Genomic DNA, 24,887 nt, shown 5'->3' on the forward strand with positions numbered 1-24,887 from the left:
CAGCATTAGGGTATAATTTTTTTTACAATTAATCCTTATAGTTCGTTAATTTCTTATGAACCTTCAAAGGCGGACTTTAATCAAGCAGCCACCATCTTTCATTTCATCCCTAATCAGAAATTTTCTGACAATACGTGTTCTATCCAACAGGATCTGAGCCTCAAACAGATTCTTCATTGGCAGTTGCAGATATTTCAGGGCACGTTCTGTGTTTTTTAGTCGGTTATTTTACGATGCTTTATCAACATCTTCGGTCATTTAGCGTCTGAATGAGATGAAAGTGATAATGCCGGTTAAATGAGTTCGGGGTTCAGCACCGAAAGTTACCCAGCATTTGCTCATATTGGGTTGAGGGAAAACCCCGGAAATCGGTGTTTTATAATATTAAACAAGTCACAGAAATGACTACAGACGGATGATATTGCCACTGTTTCAGAGTGAAAAATATCTATGAGTGAGTTCAATGCATGGACATTTTCTCAAATTTTCATCGATACGAATAGCTCTGTCAATTATATCAACGCTTCTGTTTCGAAGATTTAAGATCATATATATTATTGTCATCCAATAGCGAAGATTTTATGAATAATTTTTGCGAAATTATGTCAGTTTGGGTATTCATACGATGTTAATGTCTTGTAACAAGATGTTATATGCTGAAGAGATTCGTATGTCACATAGTATAGACGGTATTTTTTTGGTAGGTTATTTTACGACACTTTATCAACATCTTTGGTTATTTAGCGTCTGAATGGGATGAAGGAGATAATGCCGGTGAAATGAGTCCGGGGTCCAACACCGAAAGTTACCCAGCATTTGCTCGTATTGGGTTGAGGGAAAATCCCGGAAAAGAACCTCAACCAGGTAACTTGTCCCGAACCCGGGCCACATGGTTTCGCAGCCAGACGCGCTAGCCATTACTCCACAGGTGTGGACTAGACGGTATTTGTCTGGTATTTCCTCCCCCATTATAATGACATGTCCTTTATGAAGCCTCTAATAATACCTGATCCTAAATAGATATCGCAAATCAGTCTGTTTCTAAAATACATTCTCTCGTTTTCACCCGTTGTGTCAACTGTTTATGATTTACAGCGTCACTCAGTAGAAGCGCCACGAGTTGTTCGTCACGCCATTCTGTGTTATTCTGTCTTGCAGCGTTATTTCAGGGTCAGACCTGCTATTTACATTTAGTGCAGTGTAATTCTTATTCAGCTTGCAGATCTTTTTGTATGATTTCAGAATCGTGATTCAGGCAGCTGGTCTTAATTTAAATTCTTGTTTGCGACATGAACAGATTATTATTATTATTATTACTATTATTATTATTATTATTATTATTATTAAGTTATTACTATTAAAAGTTTTGACTATCGAGTTATTATATACAGCATTAACTTGCTTGCTATGCATTAAAGAAAAATATAACAACTATGGTCTGTTCCAGAAATCTGTGGAGTAACTTCGCGCATATGGGGACGGAGTCTATCTGTGCCAGAGTGTATTGCGGGCAGCATCAGCTCGAGTTCGCTAAGGGGTAAGATGCTCGTGATAGAAGGTCGAGTAGAATATAGATAGAAATTATCCCCTCCTGCAAGCGATTGTTCGCTTCGTTCAAGCAATGCCTCCCACCAGAGCAGTGATTGGCCCCTTGCCCTCCCACGTACCGCTTGCGCAGAGGTCTTGTTTCGTATTTTTACTCCACAGATTCCTGAGACGGACCATAACCTGTTAGGAAGAATATGGTCCATAATTATGTTAGAAATAATACTAGTTTTGTACTTCCTTCTGCTACATTAAGCAAAATGCAAATGCGTTATGGTTATATAGGTTTTAATTTATTTAATAAACTGCCTCTATGTATACAGATCTTACTTATAAGTCAATATAAATCCCGGATAAAAGAATGGTTAAAAGACAATGCTTTGTAAAATTAATATTAGGAGCATAGAATGGTATAAAGGTTATATATATATATATATATATATATATATATTTGGCTTATAGAATATATATTCATCGTATAGGATCTATCTCTGTAATACAGATACAAATCGTATCTAGAATATATAGTAGTTTTAACACTGTTATATAGAATTTTACAAATATTTGTATTGTTTATTTATTTATTTAACTAGCTAGCTAGTGAGTACAAATTAAATTTATAAAACAAAAATGTATTTAGCCACTACCGTAAGAGGTAGGCTCGTGTACGGTGTGGTCTTAGCCAATAATATAACATAAAATTTACAAGGACAATTTACTAAATATAGTAACTTAATTCAAACCAATAAATAACACACAAGAGCAAAAAAAAAAAAAAAAAAAAAAGAAGAAGGAGAAAAAGAGAAAAAAAAACACATTTAATATAAATTGACAGAAGCCAGTGATATTCAATTAAAACATGAATATAGTCGACAGAAATAAAAAATAAAAAACAGACATTTGTTAATATTATATATCATGAATAATTCTATAAATTTCTTGCTTAAAAGGTTCAATTTTTAAATATTTCAAATTTGGAAAATGGTTTGTAATTTTATTATAAAGTCTTGGGCCAAAACTAGCGCCATGTTTAAGAGCTGCACTTGTATGACATTTAGGCTCAATTAATGGGAAAGCAGACTTTTGCCTTCGAGTACGATATTCATGTCGATTATATTTATCTTTTATTTGATTTCTTCTGTGGTACTAAGTTAGTAAACTACCATATTTATAAATTTCTTCAATAGTTAATACTTTAAAATCTGTATAAATTAAATTTGTTGGGTAATCCATATTTTTGGTTAGACAAATTTGTATTAATCTTCTGTGTAAAAAAATTAATGGATTAAGTACAGATGATGCTACTCCACCATATTAAAATTTTGTATCTGTAAATAAGAGAATTTATTTTCTTATATTTGTAAATATTGACAATGTCTATAGTGCTGTATTTCACACTTTGACAATAAAGAGATTATTATTATTATTATTATTATTATTATTATTATTATCATCATTATTATCATTATTATTGGGTATACGAGACCATCTCTGAAGCAGATCCGGAGAAAATGTAAATCACTTTCCGAAAGATATAATATGCAGTTCCATAATATTTTTATGGAATTTTAGAATTATTTCTCTGTCCTGATATTCTTGGCAGCTCCTGCGTCATTTTCTTGATAGGTCTATATAACCATGGGACCTATTTATAATCGAAACAACATTCTTCATGCGGCTGCCTTAATTGTAGATACTGTCGTCGTTCTCATCGTCATAATAATCACTGCACACTGTGTTCATAATATGGTTGTTCTGGTTCATTTACTTTGTATTACCTCAGTTAGTTTTTACATTACAAATTATTATGGTTGCTTCCTGAAAAACAAGTTAGACTTGGATACTAAATAGATTTTATATTAGTCTGGGAATGGCCCAGCCATTACAACCAATTTTGTCATCTCTTAGATTTTCTGTGAAACGTGTTACTTATTCTTTGACAGACCGGTAAAATAAGCAAGAAAGAATATCAACCTTAATTGCATTTTATCATAAAATAAACCAGCTTCCCCCCCCCCAAAATTCTTCCCATGGAACAGCATAAGCGCCTTTCGATATTCACTTGTTACCGATACTGTTTGATGGTTGTCGTCGTGGCACCGGCTTGATCAGAGAGTATAAACGCCAGAGGGAAAAGAGCCGGGTCGGCTACGATGGTGGACGGCTACATACTTTCCGAGTATATAAAATTACACGTGTGAAAATTATTATCCAGACTCTCCGCTTGAAATACCTGCAAAGTAAAGTTCTTTTGCTTTCTTCTTATTTTTCCTACACAACAACACAAGAATGTCGCTTGGGAACAGTTACAGCAACAGCCGCCAGATGGCTCAGAGAGATATTTGCGTGATTGTATATCTACAACTTTTCTTCTTCCAAGAAGATTTTATTTTACTTTATTTTTTGTTTCAGTCCTGCTGTGCTTGTATTTCTACCGAGTTCAACATAAATACTTTCAAAAAATTTCTGCCCTCAAATAAAAATATAGAAATTCCTGCGGCAATGCAATGACTAAGTCTGTTGGCCTGAGGACAGCTGAAGGAGATGCGGATCGCAAAGGCACAAATGTTCTCATTATTGCATTGAATCAAGGCTGACAATCTCAGGAATGCTGTTTTTATTTTCCGTAGAATTCTACATGTTAATGATGATGGATAAAGCAAACAACGACACAGGCGAATGTAGCAGTCCGTAATAAAATAAGAAGTATAAGATTAGTCCCTCCAAGTCTTAATTGCTCGACATATATTCGCGTGAAACAGGTTGCAGCCTCACCTCGCATGCCTTCAAAACATATTTCTGTACGCCTGAGTGAGGGCATATCTAAATATAACTACTTATAAGATATTTCCCCCAGAGTTAAAAAATGTTGCCCAGATTTATACATATAGCAAAGAAGCCCGACCGCTAGAGAAAGGCCAGTGGAACCTGAATACAACTGAAGGTTAAAAAAAAAAAACGATAATAAAAAAAATGCAAATTTGAAATATTAAGCATAAGGTAAGGTACTCATTTATCGTCCCCCATTTGGTTTTTTTCAGGTCATTAAAGTTGAAGAATTGAAAATTATGTAGTTAAGACCCCTTCAATATTTAGCTACAATGTACAGAATTCGAAATTTATAAATGTGGAAACAAATGGAATATAAAAAATGAAGAATTAATCATAATACAAAAATGTGAAATCTTGAATTGTTCAGTCTTTGACTTATTTTTTGTAATAAAATATCAAAAAGATTATTTTTGCTAATACATATTAGTGAACGTTTTCGCCCCTATTATGGGCATTATCCGATTAATAAGTAGATATCTATAAATCCATGTTAAACATACTGCAATAAACAAATTTGAAATTTAAAACAACCATCAATAAAAATGAATGATTAAAAATAATTAAAGGTTACATATAAAATTTATTAGAAATTATTTTATTGATGGTTGCCCAGGTTTATACATATCGTAAAGAAATCCGACCGCTAGAGAAAGGCCAATGGATCCTGAATACAACTGAAGGTTTAAAAAAAAAAAAAACATAGTCCAAAAAAAATGCAAATTTAAAATATTAAGCATAAGGTAAAGTGCCTATTTATCATCCCCCGTTTGATTTTTGCAGATCATTAAAGTTGAAGACTTTAAAATTATGTAGTTCAGCCCTTCAACATTTAGCTACAATGTACAGAATTCGAAATTTATAAATGTGGAAACAAATGGAGTATAAAACATGAATGAATTTATGCAATTTTTTGGCATTTCAATGAAGAAGACTAAATTTCGTCCCCTATGCTTTTAACACAGTGGAAATTATTTTAATAATACAGTAAAACCTCTGTTATCAGTGGTAATGAAGGGGATGGGCTGAACGATTAAAAGAAAAAATCTGATAATCCGTACCATGAAATATTTTCGTAAATTTAGTGAATAGCTAATACACTTTGGTAAATTCCTCTATAGCCTTTTATTACCAGCTAGGTAGTAGGTAAGAAGTTCACTAATTTAAGACTCATTGTCAACGACTGGTTTTGAAGGGCAAGAAAACTCCTTGTAATGACTGCCCGTGGAAAGTGAAGGTCTCGTGTTGTAGATTTACATACTTTATACACTCCAAAGTTGTATTCTGTTGCGAGATGAACTACAGTTTCTCTTTTCCCAAACCACTCAATTATTTACACATTTTTTTTCCCGCGATACTTAGCACAACAAGATTTCTTTTGACACCCGTAGAAGACATTTTATATAGAAGTTGTAAGTCCACACCTGTGGAGTAACGGTCTGGTCGCGAAACCAAGTGGTCCGGGTACGAATCCTGGTCGGTTTTCCCTCAACCTAATACGAGCAAATGCTGGGTACCTTTCGGTGCTGGACTCATTTCACCGGCATTATCACCTTCATTTCATTCAGACGCTAAATAACCTAGATATTGATACAGCGTCGTAAAATAACCCAATAAAAAAATAAATATAGAAGTTACACACTACCACAATTCGAATAGTAGACTATACTGTGTAAGGGAAAAGACTTAAGTAATAACATTGTCTAGAAAAAAATAACGTGCTAATACAATGTTCAGTACTTTATATATTTCTGCAGAAAAAAAAGCGAGACCAAGACCGACCAATCGGTTAATAGGGTGACGGATAATCGTGGTTCTACTGTACAGTGAAATTAAAAGAAATAGAACGAATGATCATCGAAAGTATGTAACAAAGCATTCTAAAATTATACTCTAAAAATCGCGTGGCTAAAGTTTGTATTAAATCGACTTTAATACCATAGGGCCGTATTCATAGACATTCCTAGCGCGGGCTTCCGGTGGATGATCAGCGAATTAACGTTTTTTCGTATTCATAAACCAGTGTTAGTGATATATGATATGATATGAATCCTGTACAAGTAATCAGTCAATGGCCGGGATTAGCTTAGCACGGTTGTAGTGCGGGCTAGCGAAATGTCTATGAATAGCACCCTTAATTTTTAGCAATTTTATTCGAATGGAATGCTGTTAATTATGTAATCTTCTGTTGTTGAAAACAAAACTTGATCGTCAGCTTACAATAAGGATTGCAATATAGTGAGCTGTATTTCAGTTTTTATTGCTTTCTGTAATTTCTAAACTATTCGGTTCATGTGAATACTGAAGAGAATTGGGGATAGACCACAACCTTGTCTTACTCCTTTATTTGTGTTAAATGACTGATGATTTATTTGAAACATATATTGACATAGCAAAGTGCAGGAGATCCACACGATGTAAAGAGACTTTCACTACGGTGATTGCCATTTCTGAGCTGCAGTCTTTTTCTTGCCACAAATTAAAAGCGAAAGAGCCGTGAGCACGCGTCGGCTTGTAACCTGAGGCACGCACCACTCACGCCTGGACGGGTGAGGGTCTTATCACCCCGGTATACAAAGTGATTTACAAGCGCAGGCGCAGACATGCCGGCCGGGTCGGGAAACGGAATAGAATAGCCACAATCCCTGGCGCCAGACAGCACCTACAGTATATTATTATTACAAGGGAAAGAGAGCAGGCAAGGTATTGCACTGCAGAAGTCCGTGACGCGGTATCAGCCCTGAAACACGACGGGACGCGAATATTAGAAGCGACTGAGATGTAGATCCTGGGTTGGGTTGTTGGATACAGGTTCTTATTCTACAGGGACATTTTATTTTTACTTCAATTTTTATTGTACCTGAGTTTTTGAATGTACTTCACTCCCACCCCTTCAACCGTCTTCCACACAGATCCAAGACCGCATATACACTCATAGTAGCCACAGTACGTTCCAAAAATATGTTCGCATTTTCCAGTGACGAAAGAGCTTTCAATATTGAATCATTTTCACACAGGTACTATCGTCCATTTGCCTACGTCGTATCCCGGTTTCCCCAACCAGCTTTTATTCGCCAGCTAGTGGCTGGGCTGTCTTAGCTCTTTTCTGAGAACATTAATTTCTGTTAGGAATTGGACGTCTACGTAATATTCCATACTTAACAACTGTTTAAAGTAACTTAAACAAAAGGGCCTGTTAAGTAATTAACTGTCACGTGATTTCCCTCCTTTCTACGACCCTACGACATAACCACTTGGACGGACAGTAGATAATATGTCTGAGTAATTTTATCTTTTCTGGCAGAAGTGAAGATTGAATTTACAATACGTAAGGTACTCTTTTATAGAGTAGGTACAGAATTATTTCAACATGAGTTACTAGTACGAAGAACTGGTTTTTTTATTTTTATTTGATTATTTAACGACGCTGTATCAACTACGAGGTTATTTAGCGTCGATGGAATTGGTGATAGCGAGATGAGGCCGAGGATTACGAAGAACTGGTAATTGGAATTAAGTACAATATGCTATAGTGCGATAATATGCACATTAGAACTGAAACCTGTATCGAAATGTGTTTAAATATCCATATTGTGATTATTTTTCAATTTGTACGCTAATGTGTTGTAGACAGTGTAATATACACTGCATAATGAATACGTCCGCATGGACAGCTCAGTTCGTGAGTAAAAACACTCACTGTTTATACTGTACTGTATTTTGATTAAACAAAAACCTAATGAAAATGATCAAAGTCAAAAGCGCAATATTTCCTAGTTTATGTAAATGGATGAACTACTTTTCTTCCCTCCTATACCTAGTAAAGTGATTTGTTTGTATATTACGTCAGTATCATCGAACTCCAGTCGTGGAAGGGGTAGCAAACGGCGTTGATCCAGAGGTATAGGCAAGTTAATATTAAAAATGTTAGTAAAAATAAAATGATGTCCCTGTACTTATTCTGACTTTCCGGTTTAGACACTTTGGCCCGATTGTATAAACCATTTAATCTTAGATCAGAGGTTAAATTGATACTTGTTTCAGCTGAACTTGAAATTTTATGTTGTATAAGTCTAATCTGAGATTAATTTGTCTCAAACTAAAGTCAACTTTGACTGAAGAAATTTCTCCGATTAAGTTAGATGATCCAAGTTCAGTTATTTCTTTTCTGTTTGAAATATACGAGTGACAGATTGTGCAAATAAACTATCCATTATTATTAATATTAATAGATATGATAGGTATATTTATATGTATTTCTTTCAATTTCTTGCCTTAATACACAAACAATCTTATATTTTATAAGGCTCTATCGTGTTCAGCAGTATCAAATAACATAACCAATAATTATATTATGTTTATAAGAACCATTAATTATTAATGGATATGATAGGTACATTCATAAATTTTCAACTAACTGTCTTACTAAACGAAAATTGTCGTTTTATAAAGCTTTATTATGTTTAGCAGTATCAAACACCATAACATGATAACAACTCGGAGAACAGTCAACCTTCTTCTTATTGTCCGCCATTATTTACATTGCACAAAAAACCAGTGTCTCCAACAGAGTGTACGGAAAGTCGCCAAAAATTAATTGTAGAGTCGCTAGATTTCTCATTATCAACAAAGAAAGATTAAATTTTGTCACTATGGGGTGCTAAAAAGGTCACTAAATCCATATTTATGCAATATAAAAGTTAAAAGAAATTGTTGTTGAAAAGGAGTTAAAGTCGCTAGATTGGCAACACTGAACAAACCTGTCCGCGCATCACGTATTTCACCTGTTCATGCGATGTTGCCAAATCCTTTTCACGTGAACTTAGATTGCATTTGAACCAAGGTAATTTGATCGCAGAAAAGTTTTATACAATAGAAGAAGTGTCTGAACTCGGTTCACTTTTCGATCTTCGATCAAAATTGATCTTTAGTCAGGGAGTTTTATACAATTGGGCCTTTGTCTGTTTCTGTTCACTGTTCTAACCATCTAGTTTGTGGTTTTCCCTGATCTATTCGTCCTATTGGTCCGTACGATAGAGCTACTTTCGGATAACTGGAATTTTGCAATCTTTCTACATGTCTCCATTTCTCTCTGTATTCTACAATGGTATTCTTCACCTAACACAATTCTTCTTCTTCAGGCTCTACAACTCTCAGATGAAAGTTTTGGCCTTCTCAACAACTTTCTTCCATTCCTTACGGCTTCCAACTATCTTTGTCCAATTCTCCACCTTCATCAATTTCAAATCATTCAGGACATCATCCTCCCATCTATTTTTTGGTCTACCCTGCTTTCTGTTAACTATTAGTTTCCATATGTATATTTGTTTGGCCAGTCTATTGTTCTCCATTCTATTTATATGACCGAACCATCCTAATCTTAGCGATTTTATATGATTTATTATGTCCCTATTCTTTATCAGCTCATTCAGTTCACTGTTATATTTCATTCTCCATGTACCATCATTCATTTTAGTTGGACCAAACATTTTTCTTAGTAATGCTCTTTCAAAAATTAGTAGTCTGTGTTTTATGGAGTTTTTAAGGACCCATGTTTACTAGCATTAAGTTACTACAGGTCTTATTGTAGTATAGTATAGCTTAAATTTGGACTGTTTAGATATCAATTCACTTCTAAATAACTGCAGGTTGGCATAGTATGCTTTGTTTCCCATTACAATTCTTTCTCTTATTTCTTCCTCAATGGTGTTGTTGTTATTAACAGTTGATCCAAGATATTTGAAACTTGGAACTTGTTGAATCATTATATCATTTATTTTAAAATCTTCTAAAATTTCTCTTTTTGTGCTGCATTTTAAACATTTTGTTTTCTTCTCATTAATTTTATCAATCCGAATTTCATTGCCTGTTCTTTTAAATTGTTCAATGTTTCTATCAAAGCCGATTTTGTTCTTGCAGTTATTATTATGTCATCAGCATAAGCTATACATTGCCTTAATTTTGTTGTAATGTTTCCCCTCATCTCCAGTTTCTTCAATATAAAGTCTATAACCAAACTAAATAATGTAGCTGAAAGCGGATCACCTTGTTTGACACCGTTTCGTATGCTGAACTTTTCACTTATCTTATTGGTCACCTTTATTTTTAGCCTCAGTGTTTCTACCTAACATAATTAAGAACATTAAATCCAGACATTTGAGATGGGCAGGGCACGTAGCACATGAGTGAATCTAGAAATGCATATAGAGAGAGGCCACAAAGTCCTGTTACCCCCTATAATAACCAACATAAACCCCTAAACTTAAGAAATAAAATTAACAGTTCTTTAGAGGAGTTTTCTTGAGATATGAACCATTACTTGTCTTAATTGTTGATGAGGTCAACGTCTTAACTCTTAATGAAGCTCTTCCTGGACGTTAGGTTGGTTGTGGTTCTCCTGCGCTGCCGACACCACCTGCCTGGCCACCACGAAGCCCAGACCTCACCACATGTGATAAGAATGGGGGTTCATAAAAGGTATCGTTTCACAAAACCGTTACAATACCACTGACGAACATGAAAGATGCTGTGAGACAAGCTTATAAGAATAGGCCTACTCCATTTCTATTGCACATTGTGATACTCAGAAAGTACACGTAAGGTGTTAACATAAGGGTGCGTGGAATCCAGTGAGCTGGATGGTTAATAGAACTTCCGAAATCGGTACATGCCAGTGGTATGCGGTATTTCTCGTTCAGCTAGTGTTTCAAAGTTCATTATCCTCCTTTGCATTGTCCGTGTGGATTTCATACTATTAAAAGCATAGATTATTCAAGACAAATAATGTTAGATTAGCGATCCTAGTGGTTAGCAACTATCTATGGGTACATATTTACTACGTATTGAGCTTCGTGACTGTATATACTAGACTGTGCTAATATCGTAAGGGTGAAACCTAACCATTTTCCCCCATTACTACATAAGCTAGTGAATTATGGTGATTTTCTAGTTTGCAGGTTGAATTTTCTTTTGCCAACTTCGTTTCGAATTTCGGTACTGAGAAATACAACTGGTAGTGATTGTATAACTGTTATGTTGGCAGCAGTGACACAAGTTGTCGGTAGTTTAAATTCTGAAAATTCAAATTGTTCTAGATTTCTGAGCCGATTAGTGGAAGCTAGTGAAATTTGAACATACTAATAATTAATTAATATCAGTATTAATGTTAATACATAATAATTATTGTATGTGTTGCTTTGTGTTGTGGTTACAATTTCAAGATTCGAGTCAGGTAGGCTAAGTGTAAATAAATATAACATATTTCGTGTGATATATGCCCTTGGGTAATCGATAGAAATATCATTTCACATTTTAATTAATTTCTTTCGTGTTTAGACTTTTATCACAATAATGGAGTAAATATTCCAAAGCATACATTTCAAAGTGGCATTCGTTTTCGAAATTCGTATCAATCATTTCACGTGATCGAACAAAATACATTTTTAGGTTAGGTCTCGTGAATCATAAACTGTTTAATCAAAGCTATGAATTCCATGTTGCCAAACAAAATACATTTTAATATTAGATCATACACTAATCTACAAACATAATATGCGAGAGGTTCAAAAGAAAAATACAGGCTACTCTTTTACAAATTATTGAACCTTTTAGAAAACACCTCCCCAACATAAAGATGTGGCAAATGAGTAAGATATCGTTATTGTTAATAACGTATTATTATTATTATTATTATTATTATTATTATTATTATTATTATTATTATAGTACATGGCATTGTGTGATTTTATCCTCTTTTGGTATATCTAGTATTAGTTGGCAACACTGAAGAGACGGCCAAATCAGCCTTCTAGGAACTACTCTTACGTGATCCTCTATCGTACATAAAGTTCATGTCGGGAATAGGACTAAAGATTTTCAGCGTACCGGTATCAGACTTGTTTCCCGTATGCTACAAAGTAGCTACATAGAATCGATTCAACGTCAACGATTTTTTCGTTCTGTAAAATAGTGTTGCTGACACTAGTGAATAGCTGGCTAACCGAGCGTGATTGGAGAAACTAGCATCCGCAGGTAAAATAACAAATGCACGTCGAAAAGCCCTTAAAACTTACTGCAAGACTCAATAATTCAACTGATAAGTATCATTGAATATACCGACGAGGACAAATAAAAAAAAATGGGCAACACTGACGGTTTTACAGCATGCTTCGTTTGGGAGACACTGCTGGGGAAGTAATTGAGAACGAGAAACAATTTTAGGACGCGGGCCTTGTAGCCAAGGAATGGCCCCCCCGTTGTGAAGAAAATAGTTTCATAACGGACCCGCAAGAGGAACAAATACCAACAGGCGCTAGCGTGCAGGCCGGCGCCCTTCAGACAAAAGTGACATCGGCACCGTCGCCGGGCACCGAATGTGTCCGTCAGAGGCTGGCACACAATGCTGTTCTTATCTCTATTATTAATTTTGTTGCTTACAAGAACTTTCCCCGACTGACTTCAAGGTTTTCAATAAGCAAAACTGAAGCTGAGTGAACAATGTTATCTGATTGTTTATGACCCATTTTATTTCCCGAAGTAAACCGAAGTTCTACACGGCGACATCGTACTTGCTGCTCTCTTATATAGGGAGAAATGAACACTTCTGCGTTTGGAGACAGGCCTGCTACAGAACTAGGCCAGGCAGTTCTCTGGTAGTCACCCAATTGAGACGCAAATCACGTCAGGTTTCGCCCTAGGCTTCTCCGACGTCGATCACTGATCCATGATCGGGAACGTTACAGAGATCATTGTCTCTAGTCTATTATATTGTTTATCTGATGTGCCATATTTCATGAATATAACAGAAGGGGATAACAGAGTGAATGAAGAAGACATGGTGGAATCCTCTTCTTCAGAATCAAAGAAAATAGAAATACTTCTTGATTATACAACTTTTAACACTATATCACTTCGGAATATGCAAGTTATTCTATGACTTTCTCGTGTTAAATTCTATCGAATCTGGTTAACATATTGCGATCTGTTATTGGTCTTCTTCAGAACTGGTTGTTGGTGGTCTTAGCGCCTCTTGTTTTGTTTCCTGTGGGGGGTGTGTTTGTGTAGTGTAATGTGGAGTCAAAGAGTCTGTGTGTGTTCTGAAATTGAGTTGTGTGTTGAGGATTTCACTTGGGTGTGTTTTTGTGTGTCTGTATATTTCATTTGTTCTGGAGTGTTTAGTTTCTGGCTTTTTGGTTGGATGTGTAGAATTTCCATGTCAGAGGCCTCTGAAACTTGACAACATTCTATTCAGAGTAATTAATAAAATTATAAACGATATTACAGTTTTATCATATAAAGTACCGGTAGTTAGTTTTCTAATTTCTTTTCGAGATACAGTATAAAAGATCAGACGAATATTTTGAATGTGTGTGCGCATTCCAGCAAACAAATTTAATGGTAGAACAACAAAAGTCAAGGAGTTGTTTACAGTGATGCGGCCTTGAGCATTTATCTGCCGTAGATGTTTGAGCAGATCAACATACGTCTTAACATGGGTTCAAGTTTTTGGGAACTTGTGCTCTTTAGACGCTATCAGCTCTCAACATCACACAAATCTCCGCCATTATATTTTCGCATGAAAAGCAACAAGACGCACATCTCGGGCAAGCAACCTATATACATCGTGACATGTCATCCGAGATCCAGTACTGGCTGAAATCACGATGCCAGATACTGCGAGATTCATGTTGTTCATTCTCCACACAGTCACACACGCACAATGTTTCCCGAATTATGATTCACTGGATTTTTTTTTTTTTTTTTTTTTTTTTTTTTTAACTTATGAGGACACTCCAGAGGAAATTAAATTCAGAATAAATATGGGAAATGCCTGCTATTATTCGGTTGAGAAGCTTTTGCCATCCAGTCAGCTTTAAAAAAAATTGAGAGTTAAAATTTTTTAAATAGACTAGTTATATTATCGCTCGTTCTGTATGGTTGTGAAACTTGAACTCTCACTTTGAGAGAGGAACAGAGATAAAGACTATTCGAGAATAAGGTGCTTAGGGAGATATTTGTGGCTAAGAGGGATGAAGTTACAGGACAAAGGAGAAACTGACGAGAAAGTTACACAACGCAGAACTGTACGCATTGTATTCTTCACCTAACATAATTAGGAACATTAATTCCAGACTTATGAGATGAGCAGAGCATGTAGCACGTAAGGGTGAATCCAGAAATGCATATCGTCGTTGTTCCTGCAATAACTCCTATGCGCAAAATATAAAATTGTTCAGTAGGAGGAAAAACACATTTATTGATCCTATGGCAGTAGTACATAGGAGATTGTGAATTCTTACATTTTCGAAAGAAATAAATATAATTACATATAGGAGATTTTATTATTTTCTATTATCAATATTTAAGTTATTTAATAGTGAAAAAATCTTAAAATCGATGAATATGTCACATAGGAGTTATTGCAGGAACAAGCCGATATAGAGTTGTGAAGTCTTGAGGGGGAAAAAGACCTTCGGGGAGGCCGAGACGTAAATGGGAGGATAATATTAAAACGGATTTGAGGGAGATGGAATTAGATGCTAGGGGCTGGATTAATCATGCTCGGGGTAGAGGCCGATGGTGGGCTTATGTGAGGGCGGTAATGAACCTTCGAGTTCTCTAAGAGCCATTTGTAGGTAAGTAAATTTTAGAAGAACTTCAAATAAAACTGATCATTATCAAAATATATAAATACAAAAATAACTGGATAACGCTGTGTTTTGAGAATGAACAGTAACGAGATTTAGGGCTGTAAAATAGTAGGTAATACAGTACATCCCGATATAGCGCGGCTGTTACGGAACATACAGTACTTCACCTCTGTGTTACAGCTTTTCCGCCGTACTGTATGGGACTTAGTTCACCGGCCCTGACCGGAAGGAAACATCACAGGGAAAGTTGGAAGTGAGGATGTAGTGGAACTGATAATTCTTCTTCTTCTTCTTCGTCTTGCATTGCTATCGAGTTCATTTGGTCTGTTACAACATCAAATGAAGTTTTCATTTTATCTGGTACAGGATCGACCCAAATCTGTAGGCTATAACTCTTTGTATATTCTTTTAATGTACCGAAGTACATATTATATTTCCATGCAGATATTCTGCGTCATCATACGATGAAAGAGTAATGGAACGGAGAAAAATTCTCTCCGGCGCCGGGATTTGAATCCGGGTTTTCAGCTCTACATGCTGATGCTTTATCCACTAAGCCACACCGGATACCCACCCCGGCGTCGGACAGAATCGTCTCAGTTTTAAGTTCCAACTCTTGGGTTCCCTCTAGTGGCCGCCCTCTGCACTACGTCATAGATGTCTACATATGTGCTGAGGTGCACTCGTTATGAGTGACTAGTTGGCCGGGATCCGACGGAATAAGCGCCGGAATTTTTCTCCGTTCCATTACTCTTTCATTGTATGATGACGCAGAATATCTGCATGGAAATATCATATGTACTTCGGTACATTAAAATAATACATAGGATATGATATGCGTAAATCACTTCGTCGGATCGCGGCCAACTAGTCACTCATAACGAGTGCACCTCAGCACATGTGTGGACTTCAGTCCTGTGTTCATAGACATCTATGACGTAGTGCAGAGGGCGGCCACTAGAGAGAACCCAAGAGTTGTAACTTAAAACTGAGACGATTCTGTCCGACGCCGGGGTGGGTATCCGGTGTGGCTTAGTGGATAAAGCATCAGCACGTAGAGCTGAAAACCCGAGTTCAAATCCCGGCGCCGGAGAGAATTTTTCTCCGTTCCATTACTCTTTCATAGTATAACTCTTTGGTTTGTAATCCATTTTAAGTTTTTGGGTTCGGTGATCTTCCATCCTCAATATTACATAGATAGACTACTAATAAAACGTTTTTTAAGTCTACAATTTTTGCAGTTCGATTAAAAGTATGTAATGGTACTCATATCTATAATTGTCACTTGGTCTGTGAGTAAATAACCAGCAGTATACGTTGTAAAAATCTCACTTTATCCGACTCGATTTTTCTTCTTTCTCTGGCCCATATGTTAAAATTGGGACAGTCATTGTTTTATAAAATTTCAGTTGCGTTGAGTTTCCGTCTTGTATTGTTTCGTAGGTTTTTCCTTATTGCATTACACATCCATATATATTGATTTATCTCTGAATCAATATCCATTTCATGCAAGTATGAATTATTTCAACCAAGATATTTCAGACTTAAAAATTGTAAATTTCAGTTTCCTCTGTATTTTCTCTCTTCCTTCTCGCCTCGGTCCCATAGTTATACCACAGTATATTCAGTCACGAAGCTCAATATATATTAAATATGCATCCATAGATAGTTGCTAACCACTAGGATCGCCTCATCACAGACAATACGAAAAAGTATCTGCACAGTCTATTGTTCCTAGCACCCTCACAACTCAAGCTTCGTGACTGTATATACTAGGCTATAGTTCTACGTATATACATAACCTCATTTTATTCTGAGAGTGTTCGTATCTATTACGAAAAAACAATGTAGTGAGCAGCAATAAAGCGCTTCCAAACCCAACAGGCAAAGCTACGGATCCTCGCTTCACGCGCCGTTGTGCCAGTTCCAGAAAACCATTACAGTGAAGGGGGGGGGGGGGGGCGGACAACACCTCAAAGTGGACCCCTCGCGCCCGGCGGCACCACCACTTTCCTTGGAATGGAAGAGCCTTTTAAAATTCCATCACCATAAAGCTTCATATAAAAAGAGAGCCGTACAGTAGTAAATAAAAGGTAAGGCATGATGGAGCCAACTCTAGTGCAAGTGTTTCTCACGGAACCGCACACACCGTCACCTTTTCTAACCTAGGTAACCTAGGACGGGTAATACTCTCCCATTTCAACTGAATATTCTAGAGAACATAAACAATACTGAAGCTTAAGTCACGTTATAAAAAAACAAAATTTTAAAACATTTAAGGGGCGTGGGTAGTGTTGCCTGTGCGATTAAAAAATATCAGTATAAAAGTTGAGTTCAATATTTCTAGACTTTTAGTGCTCAGAGTGGAATAAAAATTTCCATGTTTATATAATCAACCATTCTGAATTCAGTGGCATAAAAGGCAATTAATCAGTTTCGTATCCAAGTGGAAAATAAAGACCTTAACTGATAACCTGTTTTCCCACTTTGCTAAGTGTACCTCATTCTTCAGGTGCACATTACTTGCTACAATCTTCACTCATATACCTTGTATTTTTTAAGTTATCTAGTGAAATATATTGTAAATTCTAAAGCAAAATTTAGTTAAATATTCCACCCCTAGTGAAACAGAAAAAATATTGAACTTTGTTAAAGATTTTTTGCATTTTTTCAATGTATATATATTTTTTTTCCCTCATGATATGTGTGTGATATTAAACACGTAGGTTTACTATATAGAACACAGGCTGCAGAAAACACTGTAAAAATTTCTTGTAAATCGATTCAGTAGTTTCAGAGAAAAATGCACTTAAGTTTGAAAAATGTCAACTTCTGGAAAATTGCATTTAAAGAAAAAGAAGGATGTATGAATTATATGTACCGCCAAATTTAGAGACGCCATTTAAAGGGCTTATCTGCAGAAATACCCCCACAGTATTTATATTGTTTTAAAGAGCAAGTTTTATACTGTTTTTAAAACACAAAATAAAAAATCGGATTTTTGACCCCTAATAACTACCTGGTTCCCTTAAAACTCTAAAGGAAAAAAAATTCGTTAAACGAACTAAATTAAAAATATTATTTTTAAACTCTTCGATTTGATTTTAATTAAATATTCGGTGAGCACAGACAACAAGAAAAACTTATTTTACTTTATACAAATCTAATTAATGATTTAAAAAATCTCCGTTTGTCGTACTACAAGCATTTTCTTCAGGCAATTATAAATAGTTCCCTCCCAGTAAACCTACATACAAGAAATCGAATTTGTCTTAAAAGCAATTGTGTATGTTATGTTTACATTTCTCGTTGTCTCCTCTATCTCTCGTATTATGCGAGCTGCAACTCTCCAGCAGGCAATAACCTTTACAGGGTTGGGAGAGTGCATCAAGTTTCAAAATCCCTATGCAGAACGGAAAGTTACATATGTTGAGATCAAATTTCTGCACATTCAAAGAAATTTAGTTTTGTCCTTTAAATAATTTATCATCATAACACACTGGTGTCTTAAATTGACTGAGCATATTGGGAATTAATTCAATAGTTTTCTCGAAATACGCTATGAAATGTTTCATATAAAATAATTTTGTTCTCGAAAAGGAAGTAAAAGCGAGCAAAATTGTATTAAACCTTTTTGTTTGAAGTATCTCAAAAAATAATCCTTTGAAATTAATGGCATTTCTTATGGTTTACCCTGTACAGGCCTGTCGTTGGCTTACTTTTAAAACCTCATAACTGCATGTGAGGAAATTGTACAAGAGGGCAAAATAACTCCTTATTCTTTTTATATCCCAGCTAACATTCGGGAAAATTAGACTTACGGGTTTTAAAAGTAAACCGACGATACATTGTTCTAAATTGACGCGTCGTTCCATAGATATTTATTTTACAAACAATATGTAATACAGGCTAAATACTTAACAGCGTTTGGTGATGGCGACAAGAAATGAAACAATACGGAAAATCTTCCTTCAGCATTGTCTTTTTAAACGACGTGTTTAAGTCTCACCGATATCTGAACACGAGTCTCCGAATTGGAAAGCCAGTCCTTCATCAATAGCAAAACCTAATACTGTCAACGAAAAGACATTTTTAAGTTTTACATAACAGCATTTAAACACAAATTATTATACAGGGACATCATTTTATTTTTACTTCAATTTTTATTGTACCAGAGTTTTTGAATGTACTTCACTATCACCCCCTCTACTAGTAAACTTCCAACCGTTCTCCACACAGAACCAAGGCCGCATATGAGTTACCGAGTAACGAACGTTCTAGAAATATCTTCGCGTTTTCCAGTGACAAAACAGCTTTCAATATTGAATCATATCTTCGCAGAGGTACTGTCGTCCGTTTGCTTACGTCGCATCCCGGTTTCCCCCATCCGCTTACGCTCGCCCCTATGTAAAGGCTAGTAGCTGGGCTGTCTTAGCTCTTTTCTGAAAAAAATTAATTTCTGTTAGGAATTAGACATCTACGTAATATTATACAACTGTTTAATATAACTTAAATTAAAGGGTCTCGTTAAGTAATTAAATCTCACGTGATTTCACTCTTTCTACGACCCTGCGACAAAACCACTTGGACGGACAGTAGATAGCATGTCTGAGTAATTTGATCTTTTCGGATCGAGCAGGAGTGAAGATTAAATTTACAGTACGTAAGGTACGTACTTTTTTTTAGGTACAGAATTATTTCAATATGAGTTACTCGTACGAAGGACGAAACTGGTAATTGGAATTAGGTACAATAGTCTATAGTGCGATAATATGCACAAAAGAACTGAAGCCTGTATCGAAATGAACGGCCACCATTTTCAAAAATGTGTTTAAATATCCATATCATGATTATTTTTCAATTTAACTTCATTCTCTATATTGTACACTGACGTGCTGTAGACAGTATAATATAGGCTACACTGCATAATGAATTCGTCCGATTGGATAGCTCAATTCGTGAGTAAAAACACTTATTGTTAATACTGTACTGTATTTTGATTAAACAAAAACTTAATGAAATGAATCAAACACAAAATCGCGGTATTTCCTAGTTTACGTAAATGGATTAACTACTTTTCTTCCCTCCTATACATAGTAAAGTGATTTGTTTGAGTTTTACGGCAGTATCATCGAACTCTAGTCGTGGAGGGGGGTAAGTTAATCCAAAGATATAGCCAAGTTAATATTAGAAATGTTAGTAAAAATAAAATGATGTCCCTGTACATATTGGTTCCTTTAGATAAGCTGCACTTATCAAGTATAGAAAATGATTATTGAAATCAGTTGATCTTAAAGATATTTCTCACTAGGACGTATGAAACATCTATCGCAGGCGACTGATGTCATTAAAATGTCTCAGCAGGTCTACACTAACTGAAGAGAAAATAAGGAAGTTTAAAAATCGTCAATAGTGTAGGCCTATTTATACGTACGCACGTTATGCAGGCATGCTACTTATCTTTGTAGTCTCTCCCCTCCCGCGTCTCTTCACTACTCTCTCTCGCTCTCCGTACTTTCCCCTCCCCATTTTTCACCCTATGCGTCTAGTCACTTGTTGCCGCCATAATGATGATGTAGTAGAGAATTAGTAGAACAATGCCATAATAAACTAGAGTATCCCGATAAAATTGTCAATCAGAAATTCCATCTAGGCCCAACAGGACTTGGGACTATAACTTAGAGAGCAGCCAAGCTCAGCAAATGGTGCGCCATATTTTGGTTACCAAAACAATGCGCACAGTTTATGACTCATTATATTACGTCTTCAGTACTGCAATGGCAATGTACAACACACAGCAATAACAAGCTGAAAAAAGATGAGACGAACTTACTTTGCTCCAATTAATTCACACAGAAGAGTGCGACGTATATCGCAATGCCACTACACCAACTAGCTACAGCGGACTATGCCGTTATTCGCAAGCACACCTGAGAACACTACGTGCTTTTCGGGGGAATTTTTTAAGGTACGCTGTTGTATAGATAAGGAGGCAGAACTGAGTGTGTACTGTTCCCACTACACCCCATCATCAACAATACACAACATTCATCACTCTTATCTCGGCGACTCTTATTGTGGACACGTTTATTTGGAATGATCGCCTCCTCGAAATAATTCTATGTGACACAAGACTTCAGTTGTTAAACTCACAGAATGAAAAACCTGACTAAGATAACACAACGTGTTTCTTCCTAGAAACAAAATGGGTGGAGGAGGTATAAATATTTAATATCGCTCGACCTACAAGGACTTACGCGTTTGGCTGCTTACACTCAAACTCCGGGTTCGAAAGTTGAATCCGTAACCCAATCTCATAGTGACAAATTGGATTCCATGACGATCCTTTATGTAGAGAGTTTTATAGTTAAAAGACATTCTGGAACTGTTGACTTTGATAGATACCCAACACAAGCTTGAGTGGGAAGAGACCGACACTTAATGGACAAACCAACGAATGAACTGTCCGTGGAAATAGTACAAAAGGTAGAGTTGGTTGTATTAGAAAGAACAAACTCATCCTAAGTAGGTACAATAATAACCTGTAGTCCTCAACCCACCGCCGCCGCCGCCGCCACCACCACCGCCACCGCCGCCTCCATCACCACCACCACCACCACCAATAACAAATACTCTCGAAAATTCTGAATAGCTCTCTTATTCTGATCCCATACCCAGGTCGCAGTAACCTTGCATTTGACAGTTCTTATGAAAAAGTTGAACGCTTTGGGGTAGCCTTCTGAGCCAACCAGAACGTAGCATTTTCTATCAGCTGCTACTGCTGCTATGTGGAGCGCTGCTGTGTCCAGGGTTGCCAGATTGGGCTACTCCAAAGCTCTGTTTGCGATTAATTTTTACTTCAGGCGATTTTCGAATTTTTGGGCTATTAGAAATTTTGTTCGAGAGCGAAATTTGGGCGGATGTAAACTCCTTCTCATTAAAAAAAAATGTTATCTTCTTCTTTTGTTTTTGTTTGAGTTTATATTTGGCATGGCATGGGTCGCTTAAGCTCGAATAGCTCATGTTGTTCTGGGCGACTAAAAAGCCATGACCTCGATGAACTAAGTCGCCTCAAAAAGGCATTTGAAATATTGATGTGGAGAAGAATGGAGCGTGTGAAATGGACAGATAGAATAAGATATGAAGCAATACTAGAAAAAGTAGGTAAACAAATATGAATGCTCAAATTCATCAGGAAGAGAAAAAGAAACTGACTAGGTTATTAGCTAAGAAGACTATCTACTAAAGAACGCACTTGAAAGAACGGTGAACGGGAGAAAAGTTCGGATCAGAAGAAGATATCAGATGACAGACAATATTAAGACATGTGGATCGTATGCAGAGACTAAGAGAAAGGCGGAAAATAGGGATGATTGAAGAATGCTGGGTTTGCAGTGAAAGACCTGCCCTTGTACAGAAAACTATAAGCTAATTAATTATTTTCTGTTTCATAGAGAATTTAGCTATCAAAACTAAAAGCGTCAAATTTTATGTACAGATACGAAATAAAAATTTGGAGCAAGTCTTGATGGGAATCCACCTGTATGTAGGCAACAATTTCGCACGATTGTCCAAAAGTAGGATATAATTATACAGGGGCTCTTGTTTACTGCACATGCGCAGTGTGTTTTAAGCGAAACTTACACAATACGGGAGCTCCAAATTTTATTTCCGTATCTGTACAAGGAATTCCCAACTTCATAAAAGTATCCCCCCAAAAGCACCATAAAGTCTCAAAGCCATCTTTTATCTTACACTGATTCCAGGAGTCTGTTCTTTAATCCATAGTTTCCTAAGTGTATCTTTTGTAATCAATCTTCCTGTTCATTTTCTAAAAGTATCCACACCTGTGGAGTAACGGCTAGAGCGTCTGGCCCGAAATCAGGTGTCCGGGTTCGAGTCCCGGTCGGGGCAAGTTACCTGGTTGAGGTTTTTTCCGGGGGTTTCCCTCAACCCAATATGAGCAAATGCTGGGTAACTTTCGGTGCTGGACCCCGGACTCATTTCACCGGCATTATCACCTTCATCTCACTCAGACGCTAAATAATCTAAGATGTTGATTAAGCATCGTAAAATAACCAACTAAAAAAATTATAAAAGTACTATATGCGCAACAGAAAATAGACATCTTTAGAGAAGTTAGGCTAATGCGCGTGGTAAGTCTCTTTCAGTTCTTGTGGATATAAAATAAGCTAATCGGACACAGTCACAAATTCGAATAACATGGCTACGTGGTCGCAATTGCGACCAACAGAATATAACTTGCAAGTTTCAAATTCTTTATCTTATAAAATATGTATTTAAAATGTAGATCTACTTTGCATAGACAACGTCAGAAGTAATGACTGGTGTTCCACAAATAGGAAGAATAAAGCTAATCTAAGAACATCTAAGAATAAGAAATTTTCTAAATGTCTCAGACTCTAGAATTAAAGGCGATTCTTGTACACGAGTGTCAGAAAGCTGCAAGGCATGAAGAGCTGTCTAATAAACTTCGAGAGTTTTGACGAAGCCACGAGGCAGTTCCCCATTACAAAACCCATTACAGCTAAGCCCGCCTTACCGACCATTAAATGCGCTAGGAGCTCCGGGCTGCAAGATGCTTAATACAGTGTGATCACAAGCCTGCAGTACCGCTGCTCGATCGCTCCACCCCCGAATGTTCGGATTGCCGTCGTGACGGCCCGGTAAGTGCATGCTCACAGCGTACGATGTCCAGTGACACTCTGGACAAATCAGTCACGACGAACGAGATGAAATCGTTATTACAAACCATGATGACCAATTGGACCTTTAACTAAAATTAGCAAAAAGCCGGGCGTTGAATTGCAATGTCCTTCAATATTACTATTACATTATTGTGATGTCCATAGATGTAACTTTTTTTTTTCTTAATGAATTAAAGTGAGAAATAAACTGAAGAGATCGTGTTCTGTGTAATAGAAATATTAAATTTATTAAATTTAGTCTATTACTTTAGCATATACAAAATATGTTCTGTGTAATAGAAATATTAAATTTATTAAATTTAGTCTATTACTTTAGCATATACAAAATATAGGTTCTTATTGACAACTAGCCGTACCCGTGCGCTCCGCTGCACCCGTTAGAAATAAATATAAAGTAATTACATAATTAAAATAGGACATTTGATCCAGGGAACATTCGTGTTTGATATAAGGATAAATCGTTTATTATGTTAATTTAAATTATATTTCATAATTAAAATGCGATCATTTTGATCCAGAGACCACTCATTTGGTCATAAAAATTATTTTAGGAAATACAGGAAACGAATGTACAGAATAGCCTATCAAGTTTTCTGTGCATAAGAAGCTATTTTAATCTTACTTGTCCTCGATTCACTCTGAAGTTACTGTAATAACATTATAGCATTATGTCCATCTAGAGAAACTGCACTTTCCAATGGTGAAATAATAATTAATCATACAAATCGGTTAATTTAGCTTCTGATATTACTTCATACAAACACAGAAACATTATCTGTAGGCTATCTTTCATAGATTTCGATTGTTGCTGTCCAAGGCCCCTTATAGACGAAGTCATTTGTTTTTTAATTCATTACACGGCCTTAGATGACAGTTATTTTAATTTTAAAACTCATTTATCTCATTAAATATCAGTCCTATCAAAATTTTTCAAGGAATAAAACTTATCGCAAATTATTTTTAAAGAAACTTTTGTTATGTAACATTTTTCACAAAAATCAATAATAAGCGAGATATTTCGATTTATTTAATTCAGGCCCCCTTATAACCCCCCTTTTAAAAATGTATTTTGAATGTCATATAGCCTAAAATCTAAGTTACAACGAACTTAATCTATATTCCAATTTTCATCGAA

General features: G+C 36.1%; 1 protein-coding gene across 5 annotated transcripts in view; it reads right to left on the reverse strand.

Annotated features, from left to right (window-relative positions):
• The window catches only part of Egfr (epidermal growth factor receptor), a 526,694-nt gene that overhangs the window by 204,166 nt on the left and 297,641 nt on the right, over window positions 1-24,887 (reverse strand). Inside the window, exon 1 of one of the 5 annotated variants that reach the window (XM_069833354.1) lies at window positions 20,857-20,942. The exons of the other annotated variants lie outside the window; for them this stretch is intronic. The gene's annotated coding sequence lies outside the window, so the exon portion shown is untranslated. Of the gene's footprint in view, window positions 1-20,856; window positions 20,943-24,887 lie in introns of those variants that run through there. 5 annotated transcript variants of the gene reach the window in all.

The sequence above is a fragment of the Periplaneta americana genome, chromosome 1 (genome assembly GCF_040183065.1).
Source record: "Periplaneta americana isolate PAMFEO1 chromosome 1, P.americana_PAMFEO1_priV1, whole genome shotgun sequence".
NCBI lineage: Eukaryota > Metazoa > Arthropoda > Insecta > Blattodea > Blattidae > Periplaneta > Periplaneta americana.